The sequence below is a fragment of the Solanum tuberosum genome, unplaced genomic scaffold (genome assembly GCF_000226075.1).
Source record: "Solanum tuberosum cultivar DM 1-3 516 R44 unplaced genomic scaffold, SolTub_3.0 scf00154, whole genome shotgun sequence".
Classification (NCBI taxonomy): Eukaryota; Viridiplantae; Streptophyta; class Magnoliopsida; order Solanales; family Solanaceae; genus Solanum; species Solanum tuberosum.
The window spans coordinates 1,341,968-1,356,849 of NW_006239079.1; the positions used below are offsets into that span (position 1 = coordinate 1,341,968).

Sequence of the window (14,882 nt, forward strand, 5' to 3'; positions counted from 1 at the left end):
GGGGGCGAGGGTAGTGGGTGGGGGGTAAAAAAATAAAAATTTGAAATTAAAAATACCTTTTAAAAATAATTTTTAATATTTTTTTGCGAGGGAGTGGGGTAAAAAAATTGAATTTAAAAACAAGCTTTAAAATTATTATTTTTTTGGGGGTGGTTGGGGGGCTGGTTTGAGGATAGGAACAAAATAAATTGATATTTTCAACAAAAAAATAATTATAATTTAAAGTTGGAAGAGAGTTTTGGAAAATGTTTTCCTTAAGTTTTGAAGGGAAGTCATTTTCCTTAAATTGGAGGAATATGAGTTGATTTGGAAACATTTTTCAAAACATTTAACCCAACCAAAACATGAGAAAATTGGAAAACATTTTTCGAAAAATGTTTTCCTTCGTACCAAACACACCCCATATCATTGAACCATTTCCAGTATGGGTAATAAAGGGAATCTTCAACTTAGAATAAATGCTAAGATCAGTCACCATGCCCGAAATAATACATCATCATGAACGCCTTAAGTATCGCAGTAAATCCATTGTGAAACCTTTGAATCAGAAGTAGAATAGAGCAAACCCCTACTGAATCAGAAATTGAACCCTATCCATACATTGTTTTTTTTTAAAAATCAATCAAAATACAAAATCTAGCTTCGAGGATATGATGCTCTAATGAGAGAAACAAGTATAGTTCATTTGCCTGCTATGATACCATGTTAGAATTAGACTTGCAAAAATTAGTGGAGATTTCCCGGGTGGAAATACACCGGCTTAACGAGAGAGAAAAAGAAGATTATATAAACAAAATATTCGTGGAATTGAGAATGATTGATGTATCAAACTTTATTTCGTAAATGAATCAAGCATTTGTAGTAACAAATAAAATGGCTAAGAATAAAACTACAAGTCTAATGTTACAACTGTAAAATGGTCTTTGAGCTGCAGCTGAACCAGTTGGCCTTTTCCGAATCAATGTTGAGCTGCCCAATATCATGATTAACAGGGATAGAGTCCTCTGGAGAAAACATTATTTCAAACTAATATTATAAACTTAACTAATTCAAACTCCAAAATAATTCCCTGAGTTTGAACTGTATATTTGAAACTTCAGAAAATTTTCAAGTACCTTTAGATACATTTTCCTAATAGAAAATTGTGTAATCTGCTGAACCTCAATTATCCTGTAACCTGAATTTCCAATGTGTTAATTTCCTAGCTTTGGAAATCTTTTGAACCATCCAAGCAGCTTGTTTGAGATTTACATTCGAGTTGAATTCTAATTCATCAGAAGATTCAGAACTATGTATAAATCTTCAGTAAACAAAAATAATTTGAGAATTAAATACAAAAATTAGAATGTTATATCATTCATAACGCTATAACTGCTCTTTAAATTAAAATGTATAATTGAATACATCTCACACTCGCATTCAAATTATCAATTGGTGAGTTCACAATTAAGTAAACAAGACTTAATATTTAGAATAACATGAGAACACAACGACTCACTACGAAAAGTAGAAAAATACCTTGAAGACATCACACTGTATATATTAGTAGTGCCCGAAGGACATGTAGATTAAGCAGAGACAGTAACAGGGCAGCTCTCCTTTGGCGTGTCAGCTGAAATATACAAATGCATGCCAATAGAGAGTAGCCCTATCACTGTTTCCCTTATAAATTCAAGAATATATTTTCATTCACCAACTCTCGTTTCTTCTTCCTCTGGTTCACTGTCTCGCTTATAAATACAAGGATATTTTTTCATTCACCAACTCTCGTTTTCTTCTTCCTCTGGTTCACCACAACAGAGCCTTCAATGCTTTTATAGGCATTCCTTCTCAGTTTAAGAGACAGTAGAGAATCAACATATCCTATGTGATTTTGGTTCTAATTGTGGTATGCGGATATCTTCTTGCATTACGGGATTGCTTTTTCTAGAGTAAAAAAAATGTGGTAACTTTCTTATCCTTTACAATTTCATTTCCTTAAAGCAACTCCTTTAAAAATATTTTCATCAGATTCCCTCAGGAAAAAGTTGATGCTGCATGATTTTATGCCTTTGAAGTGTGTGCCATTTGACTCGAGGACCTTCAAACAGCATATCCTTTTGTCATATTCCTTATTTTTTCTATTCTTCCTTTCTCTTTTACATTTCTATGTTACGTTTTCTATTTGGTTTCGATTTTTGTTATTCATGCGGCTTTTCGATCTCCCTAATTCCACTCTTGCTTATGTTTTGAGATTTTAGGATTCTAGCTCTTTTATAGGCCATGAAATGAAGAGTACTGCTTCCTTTGCCTGACAATTATACATAATAAAAGTTCGAATAAGGTGTTTGTTGTGTTCACTCGTAATAAAAGTTCGAAGTGTATCATCATTTCTGCCAGTTTACTCTAAAGACATTTGAAGCTGCACAACTGCAGCATCATATATCAACATAGTCCAATTCTGGATGCTATATAAGAAAACAAGCACAAATTGAAAAAATCTTCTTTTCGAGAGACAAACAACTAACAAACAAATTACCTCACATCACTACTGCCTAAACACAATCTGGTAGACATTTTTGATGAAAATGCCTTTGTCCTTTTAGAATACGATATATTTTTAATTTATTATTATTTTTTGTTCATTGTTTTTCCTATATCTTTTTTTTATTACATAGACGTAGAGAAGGGGAAATGGGGTAGGATATTACAAGGTGGGAATCAAATCATCACAAGCAATGTAAAAGATTAAGTAGCCAACTAACTGAACTTAAGATATGCGTTTTAGAATACTATACTAATGTCTCTGCACTGATTTGCTTCTCCAAACAATGAACACCCTTATTCCAAGCACTGGTTTTTATAGTTTGGCTCTTGAAGTGTCTGACTTGACGACTTTGTTTATCAACTACTAGAAATAGGTGGCTTTTATCAATTACACACTACTTAGAAAACAATTAATTAATATATAAGTATGAAATATATATATATATATATATATATTCAGATTAACTATTTAGAAGGATATTCAAGTGATTCAACTTTCCAATTTAGAAGTTTACATTGATATCGATATTGATAAAGATATAAATATAGATGTGATGTAGGTAAATGGGGCATAGGTTTGAGGGACAGGCTAGCTGGTGCAAGAAACTAGGATGGTATCATATGAAAGTATTCTTATGTTCTAATGTAACGTCGATCCAGACTTGGATGCAATTTGTCCAGCTTCATTATACTTGAATGTCTTAAGTTGCAAGGACTGTTTTTTGTTGCACACAAATTCACTAAATTAATACCATACACACATGTTGAAAGGTGCAATTTTAATCTGCCACAGATTGTTAATTAGTTCAGGTTAGCGTGATATGCAAACTGGAACAAATGGCGACACTTTTGAGTAATATGAGAGAACTCAAAAGGCACCATCCAACTTTTATTTGTCCTACACTTTTGCTAAATCAATTCTGTTTTGCAACTTCTGAAAGACTTGGGGATCTGAAAAATTTACTAGCCTAATTAAGTGAGTCTGGCACTAGGAAATCAAAAAGCCACACAAAAGCAAAAACGACCCTACATAGAAATGTTGATATGGACAAAAGAAGAGGAAAGTGAGGAATATGACCAAGGATATGCTGTAAAAGAGTCAAGTGGCACACTTCATAGTCACAAAAAACACCTAATTAAGTGATACTAGCATTCGGAAACCGAAAAACCACAAAATGAAATGGTAAAAGGGATACGAAAGTTCCCCATTTTCTGACCCCAGAAAAGCAAGAAGACACAAAAGGGGCAGGATATGATGATTCTCCATGGGTTTATACCGTCTCTTAAACTAAGAAGGAATAACCTATATAAGCTTGGAAGGCTCTGGTGTGATGAAACAGAAGCAGAAAAATGAGAAAAAGGAGAGTTGGTGAATAAAAATTTATTTTTGAATTTATAAGAGAAACAGTGGTTGGGCTACTCTCTATTGGCATGCACCTATATATTTAAGCTGACATGCCAAAGGAGAGCTGCCCTGTTACTGTCTCTGCTTAATGTTATTTTGATGTAACAGCTGTTGAACCCACTATTTACATACTCTATCCGCCACTGGTAAGTTACTATGTTCTTCTCTAACAAGAAGAAACAGTGATAAGGATACTCTCTATTGGCATGCGGTTATTTATTCATCACATATTTCGGATGAAATGCCAAAGGATAGTTGCGCGGTTACCGTTTTTGCTTAATATTATAACTCTGATGCAAAAGTTATTTACATACTCTATCCTCCGCTGCTGAGTTAATATGTTCTTCTCTAAAATCTGAAACTAAATTATAACAAGGCATATTATGCTACAATATATCTGTTGATCACAACGTAGATTGCAAGGAGGCATATTTTGAATAATCTGCAATGTATCCTTTTACTCCATGATAGATCCAAACTGTAAAAGACTCATATGGTATACTAATTTTCCAGTAAAGGTTCCTGGATGGTGTTGTACTAATCCTTGAGTATTTTTTTTATTTTTGCAACACTGATTGGCAGAGCATTGTCAGTCTTGACACAATTAGGGGGTGTTTCACATAAATTACAGATGATCGTGGATTATATATACAGATATAAATGGTATACATGAGATATATGGAAATACAATGTGATATACACTGATAAACAAACAAATGGAGTCATGTGGCTAGCGGCCCCTGAGTCAAAGAAAGTATCTACCCCTAATTGAAATGATGAACTTGCATGAAAAAACACAAATTTAACTACAAAAAGTATAATTATTGAATCTAGGAGAGATTTGATTATTTGGAAGGAAGCGACATGAGATATTCCTATTGCGTCTAAGTAAATTCATGTTCTGAATGATCAACAAGTTGGGATGTGGAAGCTAAGAGTATTGGAATAAAATTATCAACATGGACACAAAAGACTGGATCTTTTGGTCTTAATGAACTTGAAGACAGAGGAAAATGGTTGAACTTATAACACTTCTTAAAAGTGTGTCCTGACTTCTTGAAATATTTGCAAGAGACAAAAGGACATGTTTCGCTGCCTTAAATTAGACTCTTTGATTAAAACTTATTCGGCACCAGAAGGAGCAGACGAGGAAGAGACTGAGGCTCATTTAGTGGAGAAGCCTGAAAAATGTGAGTTCTCTCTCTATTTCTTGTCATGTTTTAACACAGAGTAAGATCTACGAATAGAGGGAAGGGGAGATATCATTAGTATATTGCTCTTAAATGTGGAATAGAAATTATTCAACCAAGTTAGGAACCAAAAGAACTTCAGTTCTTCTAGAAACTTGGGCTAGGGGCCACTAGAGCATATGACCCCTCATCTCATCCCAAAGGCTTCACAGTCTAGTGAAATATGAGGCAATGTTTGAAGTTCTCTGGAAATTGAACAATGTCATTGAAATTGGATGAACTTAGACCTGTTTGATTGCCAAAAATCTCTCATTAATTTCCAACAAAGTTTCCCTATTAGTGTCATATACCTTAAAACACTAGTAGAAAATTAGAAATGTTCCTAGATAAGGAGCTAGTGATCCAAGCAATCATCATATCATTGAACCTTTTCCACTAAGGGTAATAAGGGGAATCTTCAACTTAGATTAAATGCTAAGATCAGTCACCATGCCCGAAATAATACATCATCATGAACGCCTTAAATATCACCGTAAATCCATTGTGAAACCTTTGAATCAGAAGTAGAATAGAGTAAACCCTTGTTGAATCAGAAATTGAACCTTATCCATATATATATATTTTTTTTTTTCTGAAAATCAATCAAAATACAAAATCTAGCTTTGAGGATATGATGCTCTAATGAGAGGAACAAGAATAGTTCATTTGACTGCTCTTTTCTATGAGTATGCTTACAGAACCACTGCCAATCCCTTTGAACAAGATTCTTGCAAGCTTGGATCAATTGTGCTTGAGGGTGATTAGAGGAAATCAAATGAATCACAGCATGCAAACAATATTCAAAATCTGTTTCAAGAATGACCTGCTTGTAACCCAAATGTACCATGTTAGAATGAGACTTGCAGAAATTAGATGGAAATTTCCCTGGTGGAAATGCCCATGCCCTGTGGCTTAAACGGGAGAGAAAAAGGAGATTATAGAAACAAAATATTTGTGGAATTGAGAATGATTGATGTATCAAACTATATTTCATAAATGAATCAAGTATTTGTAGTTACACATAAAAAGGCTAAGAATAAAACTACAAGTATAATGTTACAACTGTAAAATGGTCTTTGAGCTGCAGCTGAGCCAGTTGGCCTTTTCCAAATCAATGTTGAGCTGCCCAATATCATGATTGACAGGGCTAGAGTCGTCTGGAGAAGACATTATTTCAAACCAAAATTATAAACTTGACAAATTCAAACTCCAGAATAATTCGCCGAGTTTGAACTGTATATTTGAAAGTTCGAAAAAATTTCAAGTACCTTTAGATAATCACTTTGTAACTTTTTATACATTTTCCTGATAGAAAATTGTATAATCTGCTGAACCTCATTTATCCTGTAACCTGAATTTCCAAAGTGTTAATTTCCTAGCTTTTTTAATCTTTTGAACCACCCAAGCAACTTGTCTGAGATTTACAATCAAGTTAAATTCTAATCATCAGGACTATGTAGTTAACAAAAATGTACAGTTGAATACATCTCTCAGTCGCATTCAAATTATCAATTGGTGGGTTCACAATTAAGTAAACAAGACTTAATATTTGGAATAACATGAGAACACAACGACTCACTATGAAAAGTAGAAAAATACCTTCAAAACATCACACTGTATATATTTAAAGTGCTCGAAGGGCATGTAGATTAAGCAGAGACAGTAACAGGGCAGCTCTCCTTTGGCATGTCAGCTGAAATATACAATTGCATGCCAATAGAGAGTAGCCCTATCACTGTTTCGCTTATAAATTCAAAGATACATATTTTCATTCACTGAATCTCTCTTTTTCTTCCTCTGGTTCTTCACAGCAGAGCCTTCAATGCTTTTATAGGTATTCCTTCTCAGTTTAAGAGACGGTATAAACCTTTGGAGAGAATCAGCATATCCTATATGATTTTTGGTACTAGTTGTGGTTTGCGGATATCTTCTTGCATTATGGGATTGCTTTTTCTATGGTAAAAAATATCTAACTTTCTTATCCCTTCACAATTTTATTTCCTGAAAGCAACTCCTTTAAAAATATTTTCATCAGATTCCCTTAGGGAAAAGTTGCTGAAAGTTGATGCTGCATGATTTTGTGCCTTTGAAGTGTGTCCATTTGACTCAAGGATCTTCAAATAGAATATCCTTTCATCATATTCTTTATTTTTTCTGTTCTTCTTTTCTCTTTTACATTTCTATGTTACGTTTTCTATTTGGTTTTGGTTTTTGTTATTCATGCGGCTTTTCGATTTCACTAATTCCACTCTTGCTTATGTTATGTAATTTTTAGGATTCCAGCTCTTTTAGAGGCCATGAAATGAAGAGTAATCTTAAGATATTATGCCAGTTTACTCTTAAGACAATAGAGATGAGCAACTGCAGCAGCATATATGATATATCAACACAGTTCAATTCTGGATGCTATCTAAGACAACAAGCACATATTGAATTTTTTTTTCAAGAGACAAACTGAACAATCGAATTGCCTCACATCACTACTGCCTAAATATAATATGATAGACATTCTTGATGAAAACGCCTTTGTCCTTTTAGAATATATATTTTTATAATTTATCATTATTTTTTGTCCATTATTTTTCCTATATCTTTTTTTTATTACATAGGGGTAGAGAAGGGGGAAAGGGGTAGGATATTACGAGGTGGGAATCGAGTCATCACCAGCAATGTAAAAGTTCAGGTAGCCAACTAACTGAACTTAAGTCTGTTTTAGAAGTCTCTGCAGTGATTTGCTTCTCCAAACAATGAACGCCCTTATTCCAAACAGTGGCTTTTATTGTTTGGCTCTTGAAATGTCTGACTCGACGACTTTGTTTGTCAACTGCCGGAAATAGGTGGCTTTTATCAATTATACACTACTTGACACCATTTAGTTAATCTATAAGTACGATATAGATTCAGATTAACTATTTAGAAGGATATTCAGGTGATTCAACTTTCTAATTTAGAAGTTCACTTTCAAATAATATTGATATCGATATTGATATGGATATAAATATAGATGTGATGTGGGTATATGGGGCATAGGTTTGAGGGACAGATTTGCTGGAGCTAGAAACTAGGATGGTATTATATGAATGTATGCTTATGTAGCATTGATCCAGACTTGGACACCAATTGTCCAGCTTCATTATACTTGAATGTCTTAAAGTCGTAAGGATTGTTTTTTGTTGCACAGAAATCCGCTAAATTGATACCATACCGTACATGTTGAAAGGTGCAAAATGATTTTAAACTGCCACAGCTAGTCAATTAGTTCGGGTTAGCGTGATATGCAAACTGGAACAAATGACGACACTTTTGAGTAATATGAGAGAACTCAAAAAGCGCCATCCAACTTTTATTTTGTCATCCTACACTTTTGCTAAATCAATTTTGTTTCTCAACTTCTGAAAGACTTGAGATCAGAAAAATTTACCAGCCTAATTAAGTGAGAGTGGCACTAGGAAATTGAAAAGCCACACGAAACCACAAGTGACCCTACATAGAAATGTCGATATGGACAAAAGAAGAGGAAAATGAGGAATATGACCAAGAATATGCTGTAAAAGAGTCAAGTGACACACTTCATAGTCACAAAAGACACCTAGTTAAGTTATTAGCATTCAGAAACCGAAAAGCCACAAAATGAAATGGTAAAAGGGATACGAAAGTTCCCCATTTTCTGACCCTAGAAAAAGCAAGAAGACATAAAAATTGAAGGATATGCTGATTCTCTATGGGTTTATACCGTCTTTCAAACTGAGAAGGAATGATCTATATAAGATTGGAGGGCTCTGCTGTGATGAAACAGAAGTAGAAAAATGAGAAAAAAGAGAGTTGGTGAATAAAAATGTATTCTTGAATTTATAAGGGAAACAGTGGTAGGGCTACTCTCTATTGGCATGCACCTATATATTTAAGCTGACATGCCAAAGGAGAGCTGCCCTGTTACTGTCTCTGCTTAATGTTATTCTGATACAACAGCTGTTGAACCCACTATTTACATACTGTATCCGCTGTGAAAAAGTTAAAGTTGATTTTTTGGGAATATGATAGATTGCTCTAGTAATGTTTCTAGAATAGTGTAGGATAATATCTAGGATAATTATCTTAAAATATATCTAGATATCTAGAAGATAAAGTTCACTAGAATTTTCTTTGTAGAAGTACCTAGAAGAATTTCTAGAACCATCCATGAACAAGTATAAATATGGGTGGTCTTGTACATTTGTAAGCAACCCAAAACCCAAACCCAAGAACAACTCAAATAAAAGAATCTTCTTTCATAATCAAGTTCTCCTTTCTAGCTTCCTCTTCCTTAGTTGAGTCTTCTGATCTTAGTTAACGATCTTGGGCTAGCAGAAGGGTTCTCCGGTTATACTTTTCTTCTGCTATTTCTCTACATCCGCCACTGGTAAGTCACTTTGTTCTTCTCTAACAAGAAGAAACAGTGATAGGGGTACTCTTTATTGGCATGCGGTTATTTATTCATCACATATTTCAGATGAAATGCCAAAGGGGAGTTGCGTGGTTACTGTTTCTGCTTAATGTTATAACTCTGATGCAAAAGTTGCTTACATACTCTATCCACCGCTGCTGAGTTAATATGTTCTTCTCTAAATCCTGAACCTAAATTTCAAGCAGGGTGGCATGATGTACTTGTTGCTACTATATATCTGTTGACCACAATGTAGATTTCAAGAAGGCATATGTTGAATATTCCTAATCTGCAATATATTCTTTTACTCCATGATAGATCCAAACTTTGAAAGATTCATATGGTATACTAATTTTTCAGTAAAGGTTCCTGGATGGTGTTGTACTAATCCTTGATTTTATTTTTTTTTGAAAAACACTGATTGACAGTCTTGAGACAAATTAGGGGGTGATTATCGCTAACTCATCAATGTGTTTGATGATGCATAGTCACTGCATTACTATGCTTTGTTTTGATGATTTGACAAACTTGCCGAGGAACGAGATGAGGGACCAAATACACACCAGGCTGATCTGTTGTATGATTTAAATGCTCATTCATGGGGAACTATCTTTCAGAGGATCTCATATCATAGGGGAATTAATGAGGGACAAGGTAAGCATCAGAACGATATGTACGAGTCAACTCTCACAGCTGTCCACAACTGTAAAGTTGTTGTCACTGTTGTAGTCTTGTAGAAATGCAGCACTGCAGAAAGGGATAATACATATATTGGACCTTAAACTTGGCTTTCAAATTTTAACTTTGACCTCCAACTTTCATAGTGCACAAACAGACACTTTAACTATCCAACCTTTTAATAAATAAACACGCGTGTCTTACCTGGCAAAACGCGTGATGTGCACATTTTTTGCGCGAGTAGGAGTGATTTTTGAGGCCTACAACAGTAAAAAAAAATGCTGAAATGACAACTATACCCTTAATTAATTAATTTTTTTTTAGTTCAAAAATGCACGTGTAAAAGTGTTTAATTAGTTGGCAGCCATTGAGTGGCTCACTAATACACGTGGCAGCGTTTGCATTTCACGCTCTTGGCTCCAAAAATCGCGTGTTTATTTATTAAAAGATTGGATAGTTAAAGTGCTTGTTTGTGCACTATGAAAGTTGGAGGTCAAAGTTAAAATTTGAAAGCCAAGTTTAAGGTCCAATATATGTATTATGCCCTGCAGAAAAGTTGTTGTTGTCCCCCTCTCTGGTTTAATTGCCCAAGTTTTCACTTCTCTCATCCTCCATATGTATTCAACATACCAAGAGATGAAAACCCAAGTTTGGTGAAATCAAAATATTCAAATTTTCTCTGCAAAGTCACCAAGGTGCTTCAACAAGACTGCTCCAACAACTGAAGAACCCTGTTCCTTACTTACAACTGATATCATTTAGTTCTAGGTTGTTGAGTCTTTATATTTTGCTCTTGTGAAAAATTAAAGTTGATTTTTTGGAATATGATAGGTTATTCTTGTAATGTTTCTAGAATAGTCTAGGATAGTATCTAAGATAATTATCTTAAAGAAATAACTAGATATCTAGAAGATAAAGTTCACTAGAATTTTTTTTGTAGATGTATCTAGAAAAATTTCTAGAACCATCCATGAACAAGTATAAATAGAGGATGGTCTTGCACATTTGTATATAAACCAAAACCCAAAACCTAAATCAAAGAGTCTTCTTCTGTTACAAAGTTCTTCTTTCCGAATTCTTCTTTTTACTTTCTAGCTTCCTTTACTTTAGTTGAATGTTCCGATCTTATTTGACGAACTTGGGCTAGCAGAAGATTTTTCTAATCATACTTTTCTTCTGCTATTCTCTACATGGTATCAGAGCCATAGTCATACGTTGACTTTTGGATTTTCATTGACAATGACATCACTGCCATATGTGTATATCACGTGATATATGCAAGACACAAAAGGACAAGCTTCTTTGCCTTATATTAGACTCTTTGAGCAAAACTTATCTGCTCACAGAAAGAGCATATGACCCCAATTTATTTTTGGCAGAAAAAGAGATTAACATGCTGTTTCCCCTTGCCACAAAGCCAGTTCCACCAAAGAAAGGGAAACTAAATGATTTTGATGGCTATAAGAAGAAGTAGATGATCGAGGTCACATTTGGTGTATCAATAGACAAGAAGAAGTACTGAGGAGCAGAATGATACACACAATACGAAGATAAGAGAAGATAGTACCACTCTTCTTCTGAAACCCGAGGAAGTAAAAGTCTTCAACTTAGAATAAATTCTAAGATCAGTCACCATGCCTATTGGAAAAAATGGATGAAATCTTGGAGAAATTTTCTGTATATTTCTTGTATCTTTATATTGTACATGCTTGACCTTATTTATACAAGATAATCCTATTTCTAATAATAACGGTAACAAGAAGATAATCCTACTTCTAATAATAACGGTAACAAGAATGACTATTTACACTAGTCATTTTTCTATTTGTTTTCTTCTAACAGACTGTAATAGCTATCACGTGCTAGGCAAATGCACTAGCTGAGAAACTTCTGGATTTGTACCACTATTAGATCCACGTGGATGGCTCTGCTTTAATCTATCACCTAAGTGATCTGCGGTTTGTGATCTTTTCCACGTAATTTGCTGACTTTTGGTGTATCAAAATTGTTCTGTCTGAAACTTTGTGAACTGAAATGAACTTGTTCCTTGTTCATCCTCTTCCTTTTCACTCTCTTCTGTAAAATCACCATGAAAGCTTGATGTTTGTTCTTGATTTTCAACAATGCCCGAAATAATACATTATCATGAACGCCTTAAATATCACCGTAATCCATTGTGAAACCTTTGAACCAGAAGTAGAATAGAGTAAACCCCTGTTTAATCAGAAATTGAACCCTATCCATATATTGTTTTTTGAAAATCAATCAAAATACAAAATCTAGCTTCGAGGATATGATGCTCTAATGAGAGGAACAAGTATAGTTCATTTGCCTGCTATGATACCATGTTAAAATTAGACTTGCAAAAATTAGATGGAAATTTCCCTGGTGGAAATGCCCCGGCAAAACGAGAGAGAAAAAGAAGATTATATAAACAAAATATTTGTGGAATTGAGAATGATTGATGTATCAAACTTTACTACAAAATGAATCAAGTATTTGTAGTTACACATAAAATGGCTCAGAATAAAACTACAAGTCTAATGTTACAACTGTAAAATGGTCTTTGAGCTGCAGCTGAACCAGTTGGCCTTTTCCGAATCAATGTTGAGCTCCCCGATATCATAATTAACAGGGCTAGAGTCTTCTGGAGAAGACATTATTTCGAACCAATATTATAAACTTAACTAATTCAAACTCCAGAATAAATATTCCTCGAGTTTGAACTGTATATTTGAAACTTTGGAAAATATTCAAGTACCTTTAGATATATCACTTTGTAACTTTTGATACATTTTCCTGATAGAAGCTTGTGTAATCCGCTGAACCTCATTTATCCTGTAACCTGAATTTCCAAAGTGTTAATTTCATAGCTATGGAAATCTTTTGAACCATCTAAGCAGCTTGTCTGAGATTTACAATCGAGTTGAATTCTAATTCATCAGAACTATGTATAAATCTTCAGTTAACAAAAATAATTTGAGGATTAAATACAAAAAATAGAATCTAATACAGTAACATTAATAGAGTTATAACTGCCAATTGAATACATCTCACAATCGTATTCACATTATCAATTGGTGGGTTCACAACAATGTAAACAAGACTTAATATTTGGAATAGCACGAGAACAGAACGACTCAGAACAAAATATTAAGAATGCCCAAAGGGCATGTAGATTAAGCAGAGACAGTAACAGGGCAGCTCTCCTTTGGCGTGTCAGCTGAAATATACAATTGCATGCCAATAGAGAGTAGCCCTATCACTGTTTCGCTTATAAATTCAAAGATATATTTTCATTCACCAACTCTCGTTTTCTTCTTCCTCTGGTTCATAACAGCAGAGCCTTCAATGCTTTTATAGGCATTCCTTCTCAGTTTAAGAGACAGTATAAACCCTTGGAGAGAATCAGCATATCCTATGTGATTTTTGGTTCTAGTTGTGGTCTGTGGATATCTTCTTGCATTATGGGATTGCTTTTTCTTGAGTAAAAAAATGTGGTAAATTTCTTATCCTTTACAGTTTCATTTCCTGAAAGTAATTCCTTTAAAAATATTTTCATCAGATTCCCTCATGAAAAAGTTGCTGAAAGTTGATGCTGCATGATTTTATGCCTTTAAAGTGTGTGCCTTTTGCACTCTAGGAGTGAAATACAGCATATCCTTTTATCATATTCCTTATTTTTTCTGTTCTTCTTTTCTCTTTTACATTTTCTATTTGGTTTTGATTTTTAGGATTCCAGCTCTTTTAGAGGCCATGAAATGAAGAGTACTGCTTCATTTGCCTGACATAATAAAAGTTTGAATAAGGTGCTTGTTGTGTTCCCTTGTAATAAAAGTTCGAAGTGTATCATCATTTGTGCCAGTTTACTCTTAAGACATTTGAAGCTGCACAACTGCAGCGGCATAAATCAACACAGTCCAATTCTGGATGCTAATAAGAAAACAAGCACAAATTGAAAAAATCTTCTTTCGAGAGACAAACAACTACCAAACTAAACAATCAAATTACCTCACATCACTACTGCCTAAACACAATCTGGCAGACATTCTAGATGAAAACGCCTTTGTCCTTTCAGAATACGATATATTTTTAATGTATTATTATTTTTTTCCATTGTTTTTTTCTATATCTTTTTTTATTACATAGGGGTAGAGAAAGGGAAATGGGGTAGGATATTACAAGGTGGGAATTGAATCGTCATTAGCAATGTAAAAGTTCAGGTAGCTAACTAACTGAACTTAAGATCTCCGTTTTAGAAGTCTATGCAGTGATTTGCTTCTTCAAACAATGAACGCCCTTATTCCAAAGAGTGGCTTTTCTAGTTTGGCTCTTGAAGTGTCTGACTCGACGACTTTGTTTATCAACTACTGGAAATAGGTGGCTCTTATCAATTATACACTACTTGACATCATTTAATTAATCTATAAGTAGGATATATATTCAGATTAACTATTTAGAAGGATATTCTGGTGATTCAACTTTCCAATTTTGAAGTTCACTTTCAAATAATATTGATATTGATATTGATATAGATATAAATATAGATGTGATGTGGGTATATGGGGCGTAGGTTTGAGGGACAGACTTGCTGGAGCAAGAAACTAGGATGGTATTATAT

The 14,882-nt window shown here is 34.1% G+C and overlaps 5 non-coding genes across 5 annotated transcripts; 2 read left to right on the forward strand and 3 right to left on the reverse strand.

Moving 5' to 3' along the window:
* Window positions 1-1,585: 1,585 nt before the first annotated feature.
* On the reverse strand, window positions 1,586-1,649 carry MIR399M (microRNA MIR399m). The gene has a single exon (NR_127272.1). It is a non-coding gene; the product is annotated as a microRNA MIR399m (primary transcript).
* A 2,290-nt stretch (window positions 1,650-3,939) lies between these two features.
* MIR399C (microRNA MIR399c) lies at window positions 3,940-4,003 on the forward strand. The gene has a single exon (NR_127214.1). It is a non-coding gene; the product is annotated as a microRNA MIR399c (primary transcript).
* Window positions 4,004-6,826: 2,823 nt separating this feature from the next.
* Window positions 6,827-6,890, reverse strand: MIR399F (microRNA MIR399f). The gene has a single exon (NR_127217.1). It is a non-coding gene; the product is annotated as a microRNA MIR399f (primary transcript).
* A 2,139-nt stretch (window positions 6,891-9,029) lies between these two features.
* Window positions 9,030-9,093, forward strand: MIR399D (microRNA MIR399d). Its single transcript, NR_127215.1, has one exon. It is a non-coding gene; the product is annotated as a microRNA MIR399d (primary transcript).
* A 4,364-nt stretch (window positions 9,094-13,457) lies between these two features.
* Window positions 13,458-13,521, reverse strand: MIR399O (microRNA MIR399o). The gene has a single exon (NR_127274.1). It is a non-coding gene; the product is annotated as a microRNA MIR399o (primary transcript).
* Window positions 13,522-14,882: the final 1,361 nt, after the last annotated feature.